Below are 15,248 nucleotides of genomic sequence, written 5' to 3'. Positions count from 1 at the left end.
AAACTAGCCTTAAATATTTCCTACAGCTACATTACATAGATTTCTCAAAGAATCAAAGTCTCTGCCACACCTTTATAATATTTCCTACAGCTACAACTTTAGATACCATTTATCATCCACTTCAACTTATCAACTTGTATGTAGTTAAAATCAATCTTTCTAATTCAAAGATATTGACCCAGCCTTCCTATACAGTAATTCAAAAAATGCATGTGGTCAAAAAGTCAAAACTGAGTTTGAAATCAAAAGTTGTCATAAGCGCCTAAAAATGGGAATCAAATCCAAATTGAAACGAAATCCAAAGGATACTCTAGTTAATTTGAAGAATAGATGAAAGCAAGTTACCTTAGTGGCAGAGTAAGGTGTAGAGTGATTGACGACACAATTAGGTAAACGACGATCGAGTTTGATTCACTCTCTTAGCGGCATATAGGGTTTGCGTATCCAGATTTTCCCAAGTGAATAAGAATTTAGAATGAAGGGAAAGTTAGGGATTCGTTGAAAACATGAGAGAATAATAGATCTGAGATGCTTCTGGAAGACTCCTTCTTGCGCAAAATTTCCACCCACCAACGTCTTGAATAACTCCATGGAAATTCACCGCGGTTGCGATAAGATGTTTCTTAAAAGCGCCATTCATCACCCTTAATCCAAAACTTCACACCCTTGTTAACCTAGAAAAAATGGAATGTATCATATGAGACACAAATTTCGATCTAGAGTACTTGAAGAAAAAGAAGACACTACTAGAAATACACGATTTACCTGCGGAATTTCCTGCGGAATTATTTCCGCAGGTTTACCTGCGGATTTTCCTGGGAACCTATTAAATAAAATAAATTTTCCTGCGGAAACTAAATCTGCAGGTAAATTCGCAGGAATACCTGCGGATCTTGCTGCCGAATTCCTGTTTACAATAAAAGACCAAACTACATTAAGGAATCCGCAGATAATTCCGCAGGAAACTTTGCTGCGGATTTTGCTGCGAACTTCTATTTTGACTAAAAACCAACTACATTACTTAATCCGCAGGTAATTCCGCAGAAAACTTTCCTGCGGAATTACCTGCGGATTCTCTTTTGGATTTTATTTTTATTATTTTTTGAATAAAAAATATTGTATAATATATTTCTTTTAAAATAAAATATTTTTTTTCCAAAAATAATAGTAATAAAATATTTTCTAAACATAATAGTAAATTTTTAATTTTTTTAGAAATTTAATAAAGTTTTTTTTTAATGTAATTCTTCAATTCATATTTTAATATATGGTATGATAATTTTGAACAATAAAATTAAATAATGTATAGAAAAATTTGAAAATAAATATCTAATAAAGTTTTTAGAGTTGGAATCGAACTTACTATCTATCTTATATTCGACCAAATTATAAACCATTAGAAATTATTTCACTGAAACAAATATTATATATAATTTATTAATTTCTCTTTTAATATATAATTTAATCTCTTTTATCAAATATACATTTTTGTTCAATTGTTAATTATTATAAAATTTTAATTTTAGAAATCCTACTGTGTTATATGAAATTATATTTAAACTCTTGTTAAAATATCAATTTTTATATAGGATTTTAAATTTATAAATTATTTTTACTTTTTTTTGTTGGAATTAAATAATAGTAATATATATATATATATATATATATATATATATATATATATATATATATATATATATATATATATATATATATATATATATATATATATATATATATATATATATTGCTTAATATTTTTAATAGTAGCAATGAAAGTTTTAAAAAAAATTAAAAATAAAGATTAAAACTAAAAAAAAGATAGAAATGGCTTTAATGGGGCTTATAACATAACTAAGAATCGAATCCCGTTTCAACTCTTATTCTACAATGTACCTACCACCAAGACACTAAATTCTGTTGTATATTTTTTTTGAAACAAGGATTACGTATACTTTACTAATTGTTAAACCAACATTAATGAGAATGAAACCACTAATACACTACAACGTGATAGCAGCTCCTTCAAACAAAATTGAAAACCTAGAAACACTTCATCTCTAAACGCTTCACCGATTTCCCCAACCACCGATTGTCTCGCCGTTCTTAAACGCAATCACCACCACCGACGCTCCATTGTCTCACTGTTCCTAATCGATTACGTATACTTCATCTCAAAACTAAATTTCAACTTTACCTAATCTCTGTAAAATTTATTTATTCCTAATCTTTTTTTCTACGCATTTGTTTCTCCTTCTCCAATTTCATTTGTTTTTCGAAAATTTCGACTTCAGTATTTGATTTTCTTCTCGTTGTTCCTTGTTTTTATATTGATTGAAAATCTCATTGTTGTTGGAGTTGTTTGGGTTTGGAATTGGTGAGTAATTTGACATGGAGGAGGTTCCTTGTTCTTATATTGATTGAAAATCTCATTGTTGTTGGGGTTGTTTGGGTTTTACCTTCAATTGGTCCTCGTTCTCGTTCTCTCCTCCAAAAATGGCCGATACAAGCTCCGTAGACGCGTCACTGTGGTGGGACTCATTCACTCTCCTCTTCCTTGTCTTTGTTCGTGAACGTTGTAGCCTTTACTGATCATTACTGTATTATCATCAATATCGTTGTTATCATTTTGTATGTTATCGATTGCTTTTCATGTTTATTTCAGCTATTAGATGAAGTTCAATCGTACATAGTTGTTGAAAGGTTCATTGAACATAACAGTGCAGCTGCTGATTCCACGGCTCCAAAGTTCCTTCACACCGTAAGCATTTCAATCCATCTTACCATTTGTTTACATAACATTCCAGCCGTAAGCATTTCAATCGTACATAGTTGTTGTTTACATAATCACCAGGAAGCATACATTGGTTTGGTTTGGCATTGAATTTCTTATAGTGTGTTTGATAACACAGGAAGCATACATTGGTTGGAAAAGAACTCGGAAGTTGTTTACCACTCGGACAGGTTTTTCTCTTCTAAATATTTGTCCCGTTTAAAGAATATTTTAGAAGTATCAAGTACATATCTTTGTGCTTATCTATCTTACAAAACTTGACAGGACCTTAAAAAAGAGAGATAATGAAAATAAGCTGAGAACAGTTTATCGATTAGGCTTACGGTGAGAATTGAATGGATTCTTCAACTGATTTAGAATTTCTAGCAACATTCTCGCCATCTCGTTGAGCCTGGCCTCAGTATGCTCCCTCTCTTTTCCTTTACTGTTTGATTGCTTTTCATTGTTCTTGTCAGTCTTTGTGTTGTTCAATTGGTTTTGGTTTGAATCTTTTCTCTCCGTGTTGCATTTGGTTAATGTTTTTTTTGGTTGGAAATGGAAACAGCTATTCAGGCGAGGTTGCAAATGGTGATGGAGGTTAGGGATAGTCTTGAAATTGCTCATACTGCTGAGTATTTGAAATTTTTAAAGTGTTATTTTCGGGCCTTTTCGGGGATACTACTGCAAATTACAAAGCCGCAGTTTATGGACAATCCTGAACATAAGCTTAGGAATATTGTGGACAAATACTTAATGCTGAATCATAATGGACGTCGCCTACAAAGTTCTACTGGCTGTGTAGCTACACGAGATATACTGCAGCTTGTCCCCATGAGAGAAGTACAATGTAAGTACTAGTTTTTGTAAAAGAATGCATAAAATCTGAATGTACTAGTTTTTGAATGATTTGATTACATGATAGGGATAGAGAGACAAGTCTAATGTTTTTTGGGGTGTTTGATTTGTCCTAGTAGATGCATAATCAGTTTTTTTTATAATCTCAATTTAATCTGTTTATTAATATGCATGCTGTTGATTAAATTGAATTAGTTTCTGAAATCAGTAATGTTAGTATTAATCAGTAGTAATGTCACCGATTCGAACACGACCCTGCAGTTGGATTCTATCAAACTTAATGTAATTTAAAATATGAACTCAAACTGTTCAATTGGAATTGGAAACTGTTTCTGAAAGTTCTTATTCGGTTTTCAGGTTTGATCATCATTGATTGGTAGTTGCAGAAATTGCCCACACACACATTTGAAAGAGGGAAAACCATCATAGAAGAAATTATCAATTGATCAAAGAGATTCTTTCTTTGACTTATTTCAGGTAATCTAAACATTGTCTAAACATATCTTGGTTGGTGCATTTGTATTACACTTCTGGCTGTTAGTTTGAATAGGGGTTTTGATGAACTGTGACATTGATATTTCTAAATACACCTCCACCTAGTGGCTAATATAATTTAAAAGTGGGGTTGATTATACTAGTGTTTGGTTAATATGCTATTAGTTCTTACATTGATGCTGTGTTCCCTCATTGACTAACATGTTGCTGGCTCTTCCCATTATGCCTCTGATATTCTTCTGTGAAGAATTGTCAACTTTGACCCAAGGCTTTAAAAGATAGGATCTATGTGATGTATCTTATCAGTGGTGCACTTCCATACTTTTTTCTTCTTCATTATGAGAAGCTTATAATGAGTTAATTACCTGTACGCATAATACGCCATTTGATGACTTGTGGAGAAGTGTACATGCTTGAGCGTGCACATGTACACACACAGCATATTTATCAGTGCCTTGTTTTTGAGTTCACTAGTATTGTCAAAATTAAGGTAGAAAAATGTCTCACTTGATGAGTGGTTTCATTTACTTCCACCTAGGCTTAATACAATTCTTGCTGACGATATCTATAAAACTATAGAAATTCTTCTTGCTCCAAGTTGATATATTCCTTCAATTATAAAAAGTTTTATCACTTCCAGCTACAACAATGTAAAGAGTATTGGCTATGATGAAGTTTTTTCTTATCTCTCCAACCACACCTTTAAGCCTCTCTATGTATGCTTTGAACATTTCTAGTTGCTTAGACATTGAAATCACCGACTGATATATAAATAATCATTAGTATAATTTTATAATAATTAAGGTAATTAAATAAGAAAAATAATAATAAAAGTTTATGATTATGATTATGAAATTATTACCACTAGTTCAGATGTTAAAGGATCATAACCAGCAGCACCATAGGGGTTAAAACTATAGGAATTTGGCAGTGACTGAATAGGGGTTTTGATGAATTGTGACATAGATGAATACCACACTAATTAAGTAACAGTATGTTTGGTGTCTATAAAAAACTAATGCAAACTTTTCTATATCTACAATAACTTAGAATTTGGTCTTTTCATGTTAAACAAAAACCCTAGCTGTCCCAAGCCATGGAACTTAAAAATTTGTCATACTACATTATCAGTATTATATCCATTCCTACTGGCTTAATTCCTATGGTACTAATAGAGATCCTAACATATACTATTTAATTTTGCTTTGCTGTTATAGGAATTTGAATGTCTTATTTTAATTGATAACATTTTGAATTATAGTTTTATTTTATATTATAATTGTTTTAATATATAATTTATGATGTTTTAAAAGTTTATTAAAATAAAAAATTATTTAATTTGAGAGAGAATGTACCTGCGGAATTACCTGCGGATATTTCCTGCGGATTTACCTGCGGATATTTCCTGCGGATTTAGCTGGGGAATTACCTGCGGAACTTCCTGCCGAAAATATTACCCACGAAGGTTTTAGCTGGGGACAAGAATCCGCAGGAAAATCCGCAGGTAACGTGTTTCCTGCGGAAATTTAGCAGAAATCCGCAGGTAAATCCGCAGGAAATTCGTGTATTTCTAGTAGTGAGAAGAATCTCTAATTAATGTAAATGAAAAGTAAATCTTTGAATGAGACTTCATACAAAATGGAATTTGAGAAAGAATCAATGTTAAAAAAAATAGGGTTATTACTTATTAGAGTGAAAATTGCAACCAGTGAAAGAGAAAGAGAGAAATTCTATGTTGAGAATACCAAAAGTTAAAGAAATTATTGCATGGACACGAAACTACATTTATATTCTTAAGAACAACCAATAAGAAGAGAGTAATTTTTTAATTTATTTTAATTTTAATTTTGTTTTTAATTGGATTCATAGATGTGGATGTTCATTTTCCCCAATCTTTCTAAATTCCTTAACTCCTATAAATTAAGTTCCTAACCTTTGTGTATTCTTTGAGTTAATGGTTGTTATTGGTCATGTACTATAAATATGGATCATGTTGCAATGTTAAGGTAACTTGAAAGAAGATGATAATACAATATTACTTTTTCTCTCATTCATCTCTTCTTCATCTCTATATTGTTTTGGTTAATTTCATAACACGTTATCAGCACGATACTCTACAACGCGGGTGATGATATAGTCAGGTTCTACGTTATTTTTCTAATCTTAATATATTTGAACCAATATAATATAATTCATGTTTTTGTTACTATTTTTTTTTCCTTCATATAAATATGTTTATTTTTTTATATATTTTGTAGAGAAATTGATTTACCTTGTACAATAATATTAGATTTCTTTGATCATTCTTGTTAAATTCCAGAAGAATTTAACATTAAGGCATTTCTATATGTTTTCCCGGAATTGAATTTTAAAACATAAAAGTGGTAATTTAATATTCAAGCATCCCTGAAGGATTGCACAAAGAATAATTTTTCTCGACCGTTGTTTATGGAAATAGTTTGTGATGTGATATTTGTAGAACTAAAGATTAATATTAAACTATCTCCAAATTATTGTTCAAAGATTGAGTTTAATCGATTATTGTGATAATTGATGAATTCCAGAAGAATTCAACATTCAATCACCTTTAAAAGGTCGCATCTATAATATTATTGAATCCTAGAAGGATTATAAATATTATTGTTTTTATTAGTAAAAGATTTGTGATTGAGTTCCTAAAGAACTACAAAATGTGATTGAGTTCCTGAAGAACTATAAAATAAAATTTGTGATTTCATCATGATATTAATGAATCTTATAAGTATTGCATCTATACTAGTAACATATCCCAGAAGGATTGCATCAGTTATGTTAAAAATTTGAAAAATGATTGCATCACCTATATTATCGAATTCTAGATGATTGAATCAATAATAGTGAAGTATCCCAGAAGGATTTCACAAAGAAATTTTATTTTTCTTTTATTGATGATTGTAAAGATTTGTAACCTACATTTTTTGAGAAATAAAATTTTATAAAAATGATCCAATTTTCTTTCATAATTTAATGGTATACATCTATGAAGGATTGCAAATATTTTAATTTTCTAAGTAAAACGAAGCTCTCAAGATAATATCAATTGTGATCTTCATGCATCCCAAAAATATTTCAAGAGTAATATTAAAATATCCCTGAAGGATTTCATAAATTTTTGTTGTTGTATCGATCTAAAAATTCATAATTTGTAATATGTTCATTAAAAGATTGTCATTCTAGAAAAATGACACAAATGATTTTAACGCAACCCAGAAGGATGGTTATATATATATATATATATATATATATATATATATATATATATATATATATATATATATATATATATATATATATATATATATATATATATATAGATTATTGTTTATAACAAATAATTTATATAGTTCCTGAAGAACTTATCAAGCATCCCTGAAGGATAGAAAAATAAAATTTTTATAGTTCCTGAAGAACTTATCCATCCCTGAAGGATAGTAAATCAAATTAATTATATGACGATATAATTTTATTGATATAATATTGTATGATTAAATATGTTTAATTTTATAAGGGGTAATTGTTTGATAATTATATGATCATATGTTCATATGAATGTATTTGATTAAAGTGTTTAATAATGAAATACTATTATATTGGTTTTGACTTATACTGGAGGTATCGAAAATCTTTGTATTACACAACACAATTTGGACAGAAAATGTGTAATAGAAAAGCTACCTTGTTTTTCCTCAGGCTTGTACTACACTTATATTATTACAATTGAAGCACATGTCATTGTAAACCAGTAGTTTATAAATTACACTTAAATGTGTCATTGGTAAAACCGGTTGGGTCATCTCGGATATAATATGATGCGAACAATTTGTATTGAAGAACCAGAAGTTTCTTCAATCCAGTCAATTTTTGTGTGTTTGTAAAGGAAAATAAAAATGTGAGAAATTACATTTTGATGACATTAATTGTTGCATCGACTAAAATATCATGCATATGTCTCTACTCACAACCAGAAGTTTGTGAAATTATTTTCTCAACTAATTAGACTAAGATCTTGTTTTATGGATTTTTTTATAGAAATTCATGTATAAGTATCACATATATTATTAAAATTGATATTGAATATCATATATATTCATAAAAAGAAAATGGACCCGAAGATCCATTTTTTAGACGTCTAAAGTTAATTATATGGTTGATACTTATGAGATCATCAATTCTAAATTATTTATTTGAAACACCCTAAGTATGATATTAATATATTTATTCGCATTAAGCCAACAAGATACTATATCTTAGTCCTCCCTAATTTATTCTAATACTTCTCATCTTAGTGAACATTTGGATGTGTTGTGTAAATTCCAATTGCTCGAATATAATACATTAAGATGAGTCATGATAGAATATTGGAAAAATATAATTAATACGACTCTCAATTTTGAGGATATAATTTGAGAAAATAATCAAATACTTGATTGCAGCCCAGTAGGTTGATTATCACTTGATAAATTAATTTTCCCAATATTAGGGGGAGGGAAATGAACAGCTGAAATCATGAACAAGAAGTTCAAATGAACAAGTTAAAATAAATTGTTGTCTTGATCCTCGTACGAATCAATATGAACCAAAAGTTCAAAATATTATTCATTTGCAAAGTTTATGAAATAAATTATCAGTTGGTAATACTCCACTCAAAGTGAATTCTCCTATTGGATAATATAATATTGCAAATGAGTTGTAGCTGCGCCTGAAGCGTGGTATGAAAGTCGGTTCCAATGTTAAAAGTCCTCTACTAAGAAAAGAAACTAAAGATGACCCAAGTGAGGATATGAAAATGCTAAGAGCATTTTGATCTAATTTAATTTTCAGAATAAAGAGATCTCGATAAATTATGTCATGGATGAAATGGAATGGAACCGGATTTGAGATAACCAAATAAAGTCAATATTGACAATGTCTTTGTATACAATATAGCGCTAAAAGTGATCAATGATAACGAGGATCATGAGTCAAAGTCTATTAAAGATTAGATACTAAGTGAGAATTGGCCAAAATAAATATATTCAATTGAATAAGAATTAAACTCACTTTACAAGTGACTCACTTTTGGACCTGTAGTCCGAACACCTCATGGGGTGAAACTAAATGGATATAAATGAGTTTTTATGAAAAAGAAAAATAAGAATGATATAAAGTTTGATTTATTGCTCAATGATTTTCACAAAGACCTAAGATTGATTTTGATAAAACATATTCACCTGTAGTGGATTCAATTGATTTTTGATAATTAATTAGCCTTGTAACACATGAAGAGCTTAATTTAAACATGATGGATGTAATGACATCTTATATATATGGTTCACTTAATAGTGACATTTACATGAAACTCCCTGAAGGTTTCAATATACCAGAGGCACGTAATTATGGATCTCGAGAAAACTACTACATCAAATTGAACAAGTCTTTGTATGAGCTGAAAGAATCTGGATGCATGTGGTATAATCGCCTCAGAGAATATTTACTAAATGATGAATATACAAATAATTCAATTTGTACTTGTATTTTCATAAAATGATGTGGAAAAACATTTGCAATACTAGTTATCTATGTGAATGACATACATATTATTGGAACTCCTGAAAAGTTTCCAAAAGCTATAAATTCCTTAAAGAAAGAGTTTGAGATGAAGGACCTAGGAAAAACAAAAATTATGTCTAGGCTAACAAATTGAGAATTTGGACAATGAAATATTTGTACATCAGGAAGATTATATAGAAAAGTGTTGAAACATTTCTATATGGATAAATCTCATTCGTTGTCTACTCCAATGATTATTATATCATTAGATGTAGAGAAAGATCCTTTCAGGCCTCAAGAAAATGATTATATAAATTGTTTGGTCCTGAAGTACCATATCTTAGTACAATTGGAGCACTAATGTACCTTGCTAATTATACACGTCTCGATATATCGTTTGTGGTCAATCTATTACCAAGATACAATTATTCGCCTACATGAAGACATTTGAACGGATTCAAACATATACTTCGTTATCTTAGAGATGCTGGTTACTTGTGAGATTCTCAAAATAGTAGATCAGAAACAGGTTATTTGTTTACATGTGATGGTACCACCATTTCATGGAGATCTATGAAACAACTCATGGCAACAACTTCATCAAATCCTGCATAACTATTAGCACTACATGAAGTCGCTTCGAAGAAGACATTTTAAGCAACAACTACAAAGAATATCACCACACATATAAATGTTTGCATGAGGGGGAGAAATACATATGTTTTGCACTCTTTTTCCCTTCACCGTGGTTTTGTCCCACTGGGTTTTCCTGGTAAGGTCTTTAACGAGGCAATTCACATTCAAAGGATATTGTACTCTTTTTCCTTCACTAGAATTTTTCCCACTGGGTTTTCTCTAGTAAGGTTTTAGCGAGGCATATCCTCAATGAACATCCAAGGGGGAGTGTTATGAATAATAGTAAATAGATGTGGATGTTCATTTTCCCCAATCTTTCTAAATTCTTTAACTCCTATAAATTAAGTTCCTAACATTTGTGTATTCCTTGAGTTAATGGTTGTTATTGGTCATGTACTATAAATATGGATCATGTTGCAATGTTAAAGTAACTTGAAAGAAGATGATAATACAATATTATTTTTTTCTCCCATTCATCTCTTCTTCATCTCTATATTGTTTTGGTTAATTTCATAACATTTTTTAATTAATTAAAATTTTATGATTGGTTATGTATAAAACAATTTCTTAGCTACGTCATGTCCACCTAAAAGTTTCCCCCAGTGAATTTTTTGTAGTGAAACAAACTTATTATTTTCAAAAAATTAGATATATAATATCAATTTGGGTATTTGAAACAGGAGACTGGGACCCAAATGCAGTATGCGCATACCAAAAGTCCTCAGTATCGTTTACATATGAAATGTTGATAAGATATTCAAGCCCCGATAGCAAAATGTAGATATATTTTCTTTAGTGGATTTCAAGATGCGGATATGAACCCGCATAAATAGATGACTATAAGATGTTTTTACCAAAGAGAAGAGCACCAAACAAGCAAATCAATAATGCAGGACTATTAGCCCAAATATGATATAGTCGACAATGCAGCTTAACGACACCAACCTCAGCCAAGCAACAGTCTTGCACACAGTTTAATCATGTTGTGTGATTGTGCATCACAGTTAAATTAAAAACGTAAAATTTTAATAATCTAACCTTAAAAACTGAAGTGAAGAACAATGCCAAGTTCTCTTTAAAAACCTAAATATAGGGAACAATGTGGTCAAACAAATGTTAAGCAATTAATTAAACAAATTAAGCATCTTACTTAAGTAAAAACCCACTTGTTTTTCACTAGATCCATGTGCATATACCTCGAGTATATTTGTTGTAAGGAGTATTTGCTTTGTGGTAAGGAGTATTTGCAGTACCTCAAAAAAATTCTCAAATAAAAATTCACTTCAAATAACCACTTATATCTCTTAGCAAAATATAAACACTTAGTAGAAAGCACTACTAAAAATATTACATTTAGTTACAAGATTTTACATCAGGTATAAAGATAACTGATGTGAAAAATATATGTCAAAGAATTTTACATCAGGTTTTATAATAAATTGATGTGAAAAAAATTTGATTTAGGGATTTTACATCAGACATTTAATGGAGCTGGTGAGAAAAATAACTCAAAAATTAAAAATCAAATACACGGTGGCATTACCGTGAATAAAATGATTTTTTTTATAAAGGCTTTTACATCAGTTTGTATAGCAACCGATGGGAAATATATAGCGAAATTAAAAATCCAATACACGGTGACATTACCGTAAATAAGGCGAAATTATTTTATTAAGGCTTTTACATCGGGCGATATAATACCCGATGGGAAAAGTCTACCAGAAAGGGATTTTCCATCGATCCATATAATACTCGATGGGAAAAATCTTCCACTATTTCCAACTAAACCCTAACCTCCTTTACTCACAAAACATATTTCTTTTCTTTCTTCCACCTGCGCAACCTAGAGCCTCCTTTACTGACAATCCTAGATGTTCTTATTTTTTCAAACCATAAACTATTATCCCAAATTCTCCAATTCATTCATCCAGTATTATCCCAAATTCAACATAGTAAAACAATCCTCACATATACTAACAAGATAAATTGTTAGATGTTCTTATTGTTTTTGCATATCGAAACAAAGAAAGGGGAAATAAAGTTTCTCAAATCCTACGGAGCTCCACTGTGATCGCAGGCTTCGACACCACAAATTTTCTGTTGACAAAAACAAATTTATATTTTACTTATTATTTTAGAACCATGAGGACAAGGTTCAAGTGAACCTCGTAACTATGATAGAGAGTAGAATTATATTATTTAAATTAGTTAATTAGTTTTAGTTTTATTATATTTTAGTTGGGCTTTTCATTTATCATTTAAGTGGGCTTTTAGTGTTTAGGTGTTTTGTTATATTATCTATTAGAGATATTATATAATGTAGTGTCTTTGACACATTTGAGATATCAATGAAAAGAAATGAATCTATATTTTCCTTAGATAATTTTATTTGTCTTCTTAGTGTAGAATTTACAGCTTTTTATTAGCTTTGTTAGGGTTCTTATTTAGCTTCCTAAAATATGTGCTCATTGAAACAAACCCTTACTCTCGGATATTGCTTTATATTCTCTTACTATTTTATGAAATTATTGTTTGGAGTTGAAATAAAAATTATTAAAAACATGTGAACTTAGAAGATTTCTTTATTATATTCTTTTGGATTTATATTCTTGTTAAAATTCAATGGAAACTGGGAACTTATAAGTCTACTTGTGTTGTAAATGGATAGTAGAAGTTAATAGAATGGTTATTACATGTGTTACTCATTTGTATTTTTGCTTTCTACATGTTTGACAAAATGTTGTTTTCACGTTTCTGATGGACCTTCTCCTAAATTGCAAATTGTAAGTGTTAGTTGTTTTTTTTTAAGCAAGCTTAGAATGGAAATTCTCAAACCCGATTACAAAAAGGTCTGATAATACAACTCGGAAAAGAAAAATTACACACCAAATAAAACCTAAAAGATATAAATTAAAGGGTTTTTGCAAAACTTATAAAAATTACAATTGGTATGTGTAATATTTCCTATTAAAGACCACCTCCAAACCATGGCTTTACAATTGTAAGTGTTGATGTTTGAGTTTCAAGTGATTTTGTGAGTCTCTTTTTAATTTATTTTTGGAATAATTATGGGTTAGGCCTCCATGTTTATATAATTTTCTCATTATATAATGCAATGACATATTTTTTTAAATTCATTTCAAATGATATTTTATAAGAACCAATATTAGATATAACTTTTCTTTGTTACTACCGAAGTTCTCTCTGGTGATGTTTAACAGGGCATATTAAAGTGTTAGTGCATATAAGCAAGATGTTGTTTTTGTTATTGGTGTAAGAGATAAACACATAAAAGAACATGTACATCAAGTTAGGAGTGACTTGGCTCATGTTATAATGTTGGTATTATTATTGATTTCATTTTTAGTGTCCCACATCTCATTAATTGTCACTACTCTCATATTGGATGACTAATTGTTCACAACCTTTATTCAAATTAGAGAAGTAACATTGCAACAACCACTGAAGAATATGATACATCAGAACAACAATGAATAACTCTGGTGGGGAAGTAAAAAAACTATGTCAAAGGGACATTCTCGGACAACAATGTATACTTATTTCATAGTTGTGAATTTGTGGTCCTTTTTCTGTCAGTTTTGTTAAAAAAAATTGATTAAGAATTTTATTAAATCAAATTCTACTAATAGCACATTTGCTGTGATTAGAAGCTCAAAACCAGTTGGGTTCTAAGTTATAAATAAAAGCATTGTAACCTAGAAAAACCAAGTCAGCCACCATGAAAAATTATAAGGGTTGCGTTTGTCGATGACCCACCCGATTTGTGGGATGTGTTGTACCCCAAATTTTGACCACCGAGATGCCACCATATTTCCAAATATTAGGATCATCATTACCATCATGCATATCATTTGCTAACCAAAACTACAAAAAAAATTGTTGCTTGTTGCTTATGTCCCAAGACAGGAGACTAATCAAAGAGGAGACTAAGCAAATTAGGGTTCTGAGTCCCACAAGGAAGTTCAAAAATTCTCCTATGTTCAAAGGGTTCTCCCAACAATATCAAAGCCCAAGGATGGCCCAATTCAAGATCAACAACTCTCAAGATCACCTGAGACCCCAAATTAGAGTTTTGACCTAATTCCACTGGAGGGTTGACTTTTAATCAAGACATGGCTCCAAGACTCAAACCATGACTCAAGGGCATCCAAGTCAAAAATATAATTCATCCACATCATTCATTTGAAGAGGAGACCTTGATTCATGCGGAATCCATAAAACTGCAATTCATCTGGAAAAGTCAACTATGTGGGTCAACCTTTGACTTTTGAGAAAAATGGTCAACCATGAAGTTTTAAGGATTCAAATCATCATCATATGAATATTGAAGATATTTTACCAAGAGAAATCAAGAAAATTAATCAAGAATAAAAAAGTTAACAAAAGTCAAAATTAGGGTTTTTAAGTGATTTTGACCTCACTTTGGAAACTTCAAATTTCACCTAAACACTCAAAAATCTCCCAACATGAAAGTTATAGATCTTAATCAAATAAAAAACTTTGACTCCCCTCATGGTTTCATCAAAAATGATTATTTTCAGAGATATGGAATTATGAAGATTATGTTCAAAAAACTTAGAAATTTTTTAAGTGTTTTCACTTGAATTTTTCCTAACTTTGTGGCCATTTTTCTCCATGATCCCAATAGAGTTTGAGAAAACTTTTAAAAAATGGATTGAAGTATGTAGCAAGGGTTTTCCAAAGAAACCATTAGCATGAAATTCTATGGCTTGAGCTATGAGATATGATTTTGTGAAGAAGGCTCCATAACACTTGAAAAATTCCATGAACATGAAGAAGTTATGAACCAAAATCATTTCAAATGCAAAGATTCCTTTCTTTCAACCCCTCTAACTTGTTCAAGGCACCAAAATCAATTTATTTCACTTGCTTTTGAGCT

General features: G+C 30.3%; 1 long non-coding RNA gene across 1 annotated transcript; it reads left to right on the top strand.

The window, feature by feature from the left end:
- The first annotated feature begins 2,558 nt into the window (after positions 1–2,558).
- Positions 2,559–3,627, top strand: LOC131656729 (uncharacterized). Its single transcript, XR_009300271.1, has 4 exons — positions 2,559–2,761; positions 2,913–2,964; positions 3,059–3,194; positions 3,339–3,627. It is a non-coding gene; the product is annotated as an uncharacterized LOC131656729 (long non-coding RNA).
- Positions 3,628–15,248: the final 11,621 nt, after the last annotated feature.

This window comes from Vicia villosa, linkage group LG3 (assembly GCF_029867415.1).
Source record: "Vicia villosa cultivar HV-30 ecotype Madison, WI linkage group LG3, Vvil1.0, whole genome shotgun sequence".
Taxonomy (NCBI): domain Eukaryota; kingdom Viridiplantae; phylum Streptophyta; class Magnoliopsida; order Fabales; family Fabaceae; genus Vicia; species Vicia villosa.
The sequence above is the reverse complement of the archived record's forward strand: the minus strand, read 5'-3'. Positions and strand labels throughout refer to the sequence as shown.